The sequence below is a fragment of the Mchenga conophoros genome, linkage group LG8 (genome assembly GCF_057382185.1).
Source record: "Mchenga conophoros isolate Kocher_MC1m ecotype Shallow Benthic linkage group LG8, M_conophoros_male_GT1.1, whole genome shotgun sequence".
Taxonomy (NCBI): domain Eukaryota; kingdom Metazoa; phylum Chordata; class Actinopteri; order Cichliformes; family Cichlidae; genus Mchenga; species Mchenga conophoros.
The window spans coordinates 22,135,004-22,144,482 of NC_140533.1; the positions used below are offsets into that span (position 1 = coordinate 22,135,004).

General features: G+C 36.1%; 1 long non-coding RNA gene across 1 annotated transcript; it reads right to left on the bottom strand.

Moving 5' to 3' along the window:
* Positions 1 to 203: 203 nt before the first annotated feature.
* Positions 204 to 2,698, bottom strand: LOC146568733 (uncharacterized). The gene is made up of 3 exons (XR_014893526.1): positions 2,639 to 2,698; positions 1,984 to 2,521; positions 204 to 1,273 (listed from the first exon to the last, which is right to left on the bottom strand). It is a non-coding gene; the product is annotated as an uncharacterized LOC146568733 (long non-coding RNA).
* Positions 2,699 to 9,479: the final 6,781 nt, after the last annotated feature.

Sequence of the window (9,479 nt, forward strand, 5' to 3'; positions counted from 1 at the left end):
CCTACAAAATCATCATAATACATATAAATATGCAACCATAATGAAACTTATACACTTTATGCAGGTGAATAGTGTCTGGAAGATGTGTGTAGTAGTAGCCTCATTTCTTAGACATGAGATAGCTGACATTGTTTTTTAATCATACATTGATGTAAATACTTTTTTCTGTATGCAAACACACTTTGTCCTCAATATTTATCTTTATTTAGATTAGAAAACATTTTTTAGTGTGATTACATACATCAGTTTACCAACAGCATGAACAGTTAGTGTGATATTCTGTTATCACACTAGCATCAAATTATATCACTTTTACTGAAACCTGTGATTCATGGATTTGTATTAGACCTGACTAACATCATTTTCCTAGTCTACAGGATCACCATAATATTATTAGTCATCATCAGCATCATTTATCTCAAAAAAGTGAAATAAGAGTAAAGCTTCTGAGTGAACGTCTGGGTTTAGATCAGAATGGTTCTGCTTTCTTAAAAATATCCAGTCTAAATTTTTGCTTTTACATTTTATTTAATGCAACTTCAGACAAAAACATAAAAGATAATCAAATCATCCTTCCCGATAGAAGACAGAAATTGATTCTACCAAAATAGAATATTACATATAAAAGCATTAGCGAGGCATCAGTCACTGAAAAGAAGTTAAAAACATATTAGTTCACAGTTTGGTTTCACACTCTCAGACCTGCACACTGTAGCTGTGCTTGTTGAACACAAGATGGAAGCAAAGTCCAAGTTGTGCTTTGTCACTTTTACAGCATACAAAACACACGATACTGCCAAAAGAACTTTAAATGATGTAAGATCTACAAATAAATAAGACTAACAGGAAAAACACGAGAGAATATTTAACATAAACTGTGCTACTTTTCATCTAAAAGAAAGAGGGATAAAAAAAACCATAATATGCAATTAATACAAGTCATCTTTAAGTGAACAGTGAAACCATAACCATAGGAGGAGTTACAAATACATAAAAATAAGGAGGAGGAATGTTTGAGAGGGTCGTGAAGGAGCACTGGCTCATTTAACCCTCATATCTCATCAAGGTTATTATGTTGAAGTTAACTGAAAAGGTTTCAGTCTTCATCAGCTTCACCAAACGTGACAACAGTCGTTACAACTAACGTTTCAACAAATTTAATGATGAGCACATGGGGAACATTTTCTTTATGTTTGCCAAACACTGAAGTCTCCTCAGTCAGATCTTCAGACAGTGGAAGCTCTGGAGATGAAGGAGTCGACAACTTCAGGGGCTGCAGATTAAAAGAGCAGAACAGAAAAACACCGATGGTGAGTAAGAAACATGAAATCTTCTCTGGATTAAAGATTATTGTGTTTTATGTTGCTAATCATCTTCTCTAATCCTGGACTGGAGGTGTTACACATTTATCCTTGCGTTCTGGGGTTCTCACTTTTTATTCTTAGTTTGTGGTTACTATAATCATCCATTATGTCCCTAATGGATAATGGATAACTTCAAGAAAGCAAACGCTCAGAAGCACAAGGAAAGCCAGTGAATAATAAAAAAGCTGTTCTCTGGAATCCCAGAGTAAAACTTTAGAGCTGAAAATGAGCTCCAAAGAATCATTTCCTTCACTGGAGGTTTAGTTACATCAGCCTGACTAGTGAGTTGTTTGGGTTAGGTCAGTTTGTTGAGGTGAGTTTTGGAAAGTTGGGTTATTTCCTGTAATGAAACCTGCTGGACTGTTTGTCCTTCATCTCCTCTCTTAGGACTGATGTGTCCTGATCATTCCGGCACTTAAATATGCTGTGCTAACTTAAGACTAACTGCTAATTTTCTGAGCACTCTGTGCGGTTGTAAAAGTAGCTGAATAAAGATGATGGTGATTAATTATCGCACATCATCCATAATTGAGTCAAAGTGCCTAATGAACCTATTAAGATGAAGCTACATGGTTGATATATGGGTGTATGAAGCGTATAAAGAATGAAGCACACTCACCTGCACATTTCTTTGTCCTCCTGATGGATCAACTCTGTCGCTTTCACTCAAACTCATCATGGAAACATTAACTGGAGGCTCTGGGTTGTTGTTGACTTTGTTACAGAGTGAACATTTAAAAGACTTTTTCCACTTCTCACATTCTTGCACACAGCCGTTACAGAAGCTGTGGCCACACTGCAGCACCGCAGGCTCAGTGCAAACATGTGAACAAAGTGGACAACAATCCTCAATGAACGCTTCATCACTCCAGCTTAAACCACTGTTGGACTCTTCATCTGTCTTTGTGACTTCAAAAGGCTCTTCATCAACTTGATCTTCAAAGTCTGAATCTTTGAATTCATCATTTGGATCTTTGTGACTCAGCACTTGAGCCCAATCTTGTATTGTAGCTTCCACAGCATCTTTCTCATTAATCTGTACCGGCTTATCCAAAGTATTCTCCAGGTTGCACATTGTTGGATTCTCTCTCGTATGCTGTGCAAAGTGCCAGTGAAACGTAGAGCTGTGGGCTGATGGTGAAAGTCCAGAAACAAGACTTTAGAATAAATTTATGAAAGAAAATGAAACATAAATTAATAAAAACGGTAACATCTTTACATTTTAATTTAAAATAGATTTTAAAATTGAACAAACTCATTAATTTGATGCTCACCTTTGTCTTTCAGGCTGACTCCAAGTAGCTTCTGCTATTTTCCTGTGTAGAGTTCGTCTTTCACTCTTCAAATAACCAACAACTTGCTCACCTTAGATCCTTTATTTGGAATGGGGGCGGGGCTCCAGTATGGTAATGCATTTTCTCTTGAATGTGATTGGTTAAAGTAGACTGAGCGAAAATAACCTGTCGACTTGTGGAAAATGTGCAGTTTTTTTTCTGGGGAAGACTGAAGGCGGAGTTGTATTGAGTATGAATTATTTGACATCCTTTATATTAATATGACAACTAAGAATAATAAACAACTAACTCTCTTCAACAAAGAAAACATCGTGGCACGCAGCAATCTATCAAACAAGCTATTTCTGAAAGTAACAGAGGCAAATGTAATATTATTTCCAGATTTACAGTCCAGTCAAGGGTATTTGGTCAAGTAGTGGTTATACAATTCATGCCATGTACTGACATCACTATGTCTGTGGAGTCAGAGAAATGTCATTTCAATCCTCACAAGTACACCTGCGTGAAAACAAAGAAATGTCAGCAAGTTCTGGGGAACAAGGAAGTATTTATTTTCCAGGGCTGAAAAACATCTGTACAAATGACTTAAGAACACATGTTTCTGTGTAAAAGTTCTTCCTGGTCAACATTTGTCATCACCATCTAGGCTCGGGGATTCCCGTTAACAAGACATACCAGTTTCTATACAAGCCAGAAAATAACTGTCTGTTCGCTAGAAGTGGACTGTTTTTCTGTGTATCCGGTGCGGACTGACCTAAGCTTCTTACTGACAGCTCTGAACATGTGATATATTTTCTATTAATTAATATAACAGCTAATAATAATAATCCACAACAAACTCTCAAAAAAAAAGCAGAAAGTTGGCCCACAGGGCTCAAAACTTCCCATGGGTGTTCAAATGAGCTGAGATCCTGTGAATGCCATAAAACATGACCCCACAGTGGGGATCAAGCATTCAGATTATGCTTTTCATTTCTGAACCATCACTGAGGTGCATTTCTTCACAGCAGCTTTGTTTGAAATAATGGGAAATTTATAGCTCATCATTTGTCTGCAGCTAAAAGAAGAGAAGAACACCCCAGCAATGGACATAAAGTGACAAGAAGTCAAAGCCAGGGGCGGATCTACAGGTGGGCAAAGGGGGACAACTGCCATCCTGTAGAGCCTTGCCCCCACCCCCAACTTTTATGTCCTTGACTCCATTTACGTATTTTCACATCAAAATCTTTTCTGTGTTCATAATTTCATCAATTTTGACAAGATACACAACATCACCTCCTGAAATGCAGTCCCAAATCATGACAGTCTCCAGATGTTTTACAGATTGATGTAGACATAGAATTAATAAAAAAACCATTTTATGTCTGTCAAACTGTTGTTTTTGCCATGTTTCATCCTTTTGGCTAAACAATTGGAACAAATTAGTCATTTTTGCAACAGGCTGCTAAATATAAATTGATTCTTTGCTAAGTTATCTGTTATGTGGTGACACAACATTGGCTAATTCATGCTTAAATCATAGGTCAGTTCTAATTGGTACAACAAGCAAACAAAATAAATTTCCCAGAAAAGGATCAGATTCAATAACTGGAAGGAAAACTTGTGGAAAAACAGCCAAAGTCCAAAGAAAATCTTTGAAATGCCTTCAGGAGAGATACAGGAGAAAAATGACAAGAAACTCTGGCTCCTTAGAAGCAAAATATAAATAAATGAGGGATGATTCAAAAGTTTTGCACAGTACCACATATATGTACTGTTACAAAAGGGGAAACCTATATTACACATGGTAAAAGCCTAAAATACAAAAAGCAAAACTGTAGGCTTCATTCTCTTAAATGCTTTGCTTGTGTGGATTCGGCTGAATGGTAACAGTAACAGTGAACATCGCTAATATGGTCACATTAGAAACATAACTATGGTTGTGCGTATCAAAGCCCTACCAAGCAAGCCTTGTTCCTTGTTCCTTAAAACTTGCTCACATTTACGATAAGTGGGTCAGCAAAGGGACAGAAGTGTTGCACTGCGATCAAATTTCTCTTGAATGTAATTGTCAAAGTCTGCAGTGCCAGTAATGGACTGTTTCCGCAAACAGTAAACAGATCAGTGCACTTTTTGCTCCTCTTCCTCCTCCCTGCTCTGCTGTGGTTTTTGTTGTTGTCACATGACTCAGCTGTGCTAAACAGATATGTATGCTACATGTAGTGGGTGAGAAAAGGCCGGAGGGGAGGTATTTCATGGCTGCAAATAATAACCTTGTAAAGATGTAGGCGTGTAAGAATGAAATTCAATACTTTGGCAACACAAGCAACTTGTATAAAAACTTGAAAACCTGTGAAAAAGAGACTTTTTCTGGTAAAAGATACTGACAGAGGAGGAAAAAAATCCTTCAGATAGACCCAGACCCCACAGAGTTCTTCCACAGAGGCAAGAAATATCCAGCTGAAGATAATGATTCAGTTGTTTTGGATCTTAAGCATTAGTTAATTTTAATTAAGTGTTATCATACCTGTAGACTATATTCAGACATTCCCTGCTAATCATACATAAGCTGCCTTTGTGAGTTAAAAGCATCTTTATCAATACTTGCTATCAGCAACAATGGCCGTGTATTTACTTGGGATTGGATCCAAATTTTGCAACATCACATATCACACACACCACTGTTTCAAACCTTAGAGTGAAATGTTTTCTTTGTAAAATTTCCTGTTGCAGTCATTGTCACAGTCTATTCCAATGAACTGATCATACCAGTTACTATATGAAGCACAAACTTATATGTCTATTCGGTTGAAATGGGATGTTTTTCTGGGTATATGTTGCCGACTAAAAGCGACCATTATTGACCTGAGCTTCATACTGACAGTTTTTTATATTAATCCGATAACTAATAATAATCCACAACTGGCTATCTTCAGCAAAGTGCACATCATGGCACGCAATAAGCTGTCAAACAAATTCACAAACTACATGGTGATGTTAGTTAATGCTTGATGTGTTAACAGCTGGAGGGGCTGTGTCCTGTATTAAATACTGATGGAGGACAAATGAAAGAGAGCAAATATTCCCCAACATAACTTGTGACCAGCAGGAGATCTACGTCTGCTGTTTCGAAGTTTTAAAACAAAAATAGGCTCATTTTGAGCCTCCTTTCAAAATAACACAGGAAACATGGAGAGACAAGGCACGATAACACAAGCTTGACAATGGAACATGGAACATGTAGACATAAAACACATGACAGACTGGGGATGCATGGAACACAAGGAGAGGTAAATGAAAACAGATTAGGGAGACCAAGGCACAGGCGTAACTTACACGTTTAACATAGGGAACAAGACAGACTACACAGAAGACAGGACAAGACTCAAAAACATGGCGACCTGGAAGAAACATAAATTAGACTAAGACATACTAAATAAAAATACTAAAACTTAAAATTATCTTATAAGTAATCAAAAATACAAAATGGCTCAACTACAACCTTAACTAAGAACAACACATGAACTAAACGCTAACATAAGAAATCAACAATACCAAATAACTCAAAGCGCTGGGTCACAGATCCGAGACGTTGACAGAATGATTGGAAAAGTTGTTATTGTAAGCATCAAATAGCCTTTAAATGTGTTACATTTGCATTAGATAGAACAAGGTGCAATAGTTGCTAATAAAACGTACTAACTTAGCTTTTTCCTTGATTACTGATAACTGTGGTTTACAACATTTCAGTCCTGTTAGACAGTTTTTGTTTCTGTTTTTTTCATTTGAAGCACTTTTGTAAATAAGTCAGACGTTGATGTCATGTGTTTGTGTAAGAAGTTTTCCTGATCAACAGATGTCGTCACCATCTAAGACCGATACATTCCAATGAACTAGGCACACCAGTAAAACAGAAACTATTCTCCCTGTTCACTAGAAGTGGACTATTTTTCTGGGTATAAGGTGCAGAACATAAGTGGTCCTTTATTGACCTGAGCTTCTTATTCACAGTTTTAATCACTGACATCTTTTATATTAATTTGATAACTAATAATGATAAACAAGAAACTTCCTTCAACAAAGCACACATCATGGTACACAACAATCTTATAAACATATTAAATAATTTCAGTATTGGGAAGGTTACTTTTAAAATGTATTCCACTACAGATTACAGAATACATGCCCCAACATGTATTTTGTAACATATTCCGTTACGTTACTCAATGAGAGTAACATATTCTGAATTCTTTGGATTACTTAATATATTATCATGCTGTTTACAACAACATGAATGTACTATTGCTGTGTGATTTATTGCTATTACTTAAGGATAGTCGCCATACCAATAACAACTAGATTTTTAAATCTTAATATAAAATGAGTAACAGTATGTTGACATTAAGTAAGGCTGCACTTTTAGCAGTGATCTCCTATTCTGCGCGTATATAAAACAGGTCTGTGGCTCCGAACCGCAGTAAGGGGACCTCTGGCTAATATGTCGGGTTCTGTGTCGGGCTTGTAGCTGAAAACTAGCTTTTCTTTGTTGTCTGGGTCAACTTTGCTAGCGAGAGACAGAGAGAGGCACTGAAAGGCTGCTCCAATGGAACTTATTGTTTCGGAGGAAAACACGAACACATAGTCGAGTCTTAATTATTTACTTACAACTGGGCTACACTGCCCATAAGGCTACATTCTTTAGGTCTATGCCTGTAACACTCTACCTATTGCTTTCATATGAAAAAATTTTTTGAATAATAATTTTTTAAAAATACTTCTTCACGTCATTATGCAGGCCGAAAGTAGAGGTGACATGGGCAGCGAGACTGAGACACCGACATTAGAGCCTCTTAATGGGTGTTTTGTTTGGGTTTTCTCCAGCGTGGAATTACCAAAAATAGAGAAGGCATAGCCGAACATATGAAACAGGAAAAGACCGCCGTGTAATCCATTCATTTCAACAAAGTAACTGTATTCTGAATACCACCTTTTTAAATGGTAACTATAACCGAATACAGTTACTCATATTTTGTATTTTAAATACATAACATGTGTTCCGTTACTCCCCAACACTGAATAATTTACAAAACTACATAACCAAATAACATATTAGTTAATAGATGATAGCCAGGAAAGTAAAGTCTTTATGAAGAATTTTCAGGTATCCATACTTTCAGTGTTGTGCCAAAAAGGGTTGAACTGTGAAATGCAATATTTCCATCAGCTCAACAAACATCAGCAAACACACAAACACACATTTCATGGCTGATGATGCTTAACTGAATTATTTAGACTATCTATTGATATGTTTGTGTTTGTAGTACAACTTATCCTATTTGATCAAACTACTATGAAAGTTTTATAAAAGGGTTTTTTTGTTGTTGTTCTTTTGCTATGTGAGGTTCAGAAATTCTCACTAGTCTTTTCCAATGTCAAGATTTCTGTCAGTGTATGCTCAAATATGGGACTTTACAGTACTGCCTGAATTTCTCTTCATACTTTTAAATAGCCAAGTCGTGGAGATTTTTTTTCTTGTGTCCCAAATTACAGATTCAAATTAAATTTTTATCGTAAGAAAGGAACATGAACGTTTCATCTTTAATAGTTGCTGAGATATTCATGTTCAGACATGGCCTAAGATTTCAAAGAGTGAAAATCATATTGGCAGCACCTCCAACTGCCCAAATAACTCTAAAATTTTGTGTGTTTCATTAGTGTGGTATAATCACTGATGCTGTGAAGTAACTAGCTGCATTTAGTCACAGTAGTTTTTACACTCCTCCTTCACGCTGCAGCTTTCTCTGTAGAGCACAAGATGCAAGCAAAGTCCAAGTTGTGTACTATTGGTCTTAAAACGTGTACAAGATCATCTTTGATCAAACTGATTCAGTTCTGTACTATTTATATATGAAAAATAAACACTTTTTTAAAAATCTTAGATCATTTTATGTACAGTGAGATGGAGACTTAATACCATCTGTTTTTTAGACCTTTCTGTTCATTTAGAAAATTTCCAGGGTGCCGCTGAGTTGTCCAAAAAGTTACCTCCTGTCTTCTTTTTGCAACCACATTTCCTTGATGGAAATGTCATATGGTCAAGGAAAGGAAGGAAGAAAAATGAATAAGGACTTCCGAAAAGAGATGCACAATGCAGAGTGTAAAAATGCAATTAAATTAGACTCTTTAACAGTGTGACAATGTCCAGAAGATAGACTGTAGACGTGTTCTTATCATGGTGTTTCATGCAGGCCACATACTAGAACCCTGAAAGAAAAAGTATGATTTCATGTTTGGATTTTTGAATTGTTCAAGGAAATGGAATATATATAATATATAGTAGATAATGGAAACTGAGCTATTGTGATCTCAAATGCACTTTGATAATATCATTTAATATCATGATGTCATGTAGAGAGCCTGTATAAATCTGTTCTTGAAACTGTGATCAGAAACAGATTCTGTTACAGCTGTGGGTTTACCAGCATTTCTATATCTATCTATTTATTTAGATTATAAAACATTTTTTAGTGTGATTACATACATCAGTTTGAGATTTTTAATCTCAATGAGATTTTTTACCTGGATAAATAAAGGATTAATAATAATAATAACAGCATGAACAGTTAGTGTGATATTCTGTTATCACACTAGCATCAAATTATGTCACTTTTACTGAAACCTGTGATTCATGGATTTGTATTAGACCTGACTAACATCATTTTCCTAGTCTACAGGATCACCATAATATTATTAGTCATCATCAGCATCATTTATCTCGAAAAAGTGAGATAAGAGTAAAGCTTCTGAGTGAACGTCTGGGTTTAGATCAGAATGGTTCTGC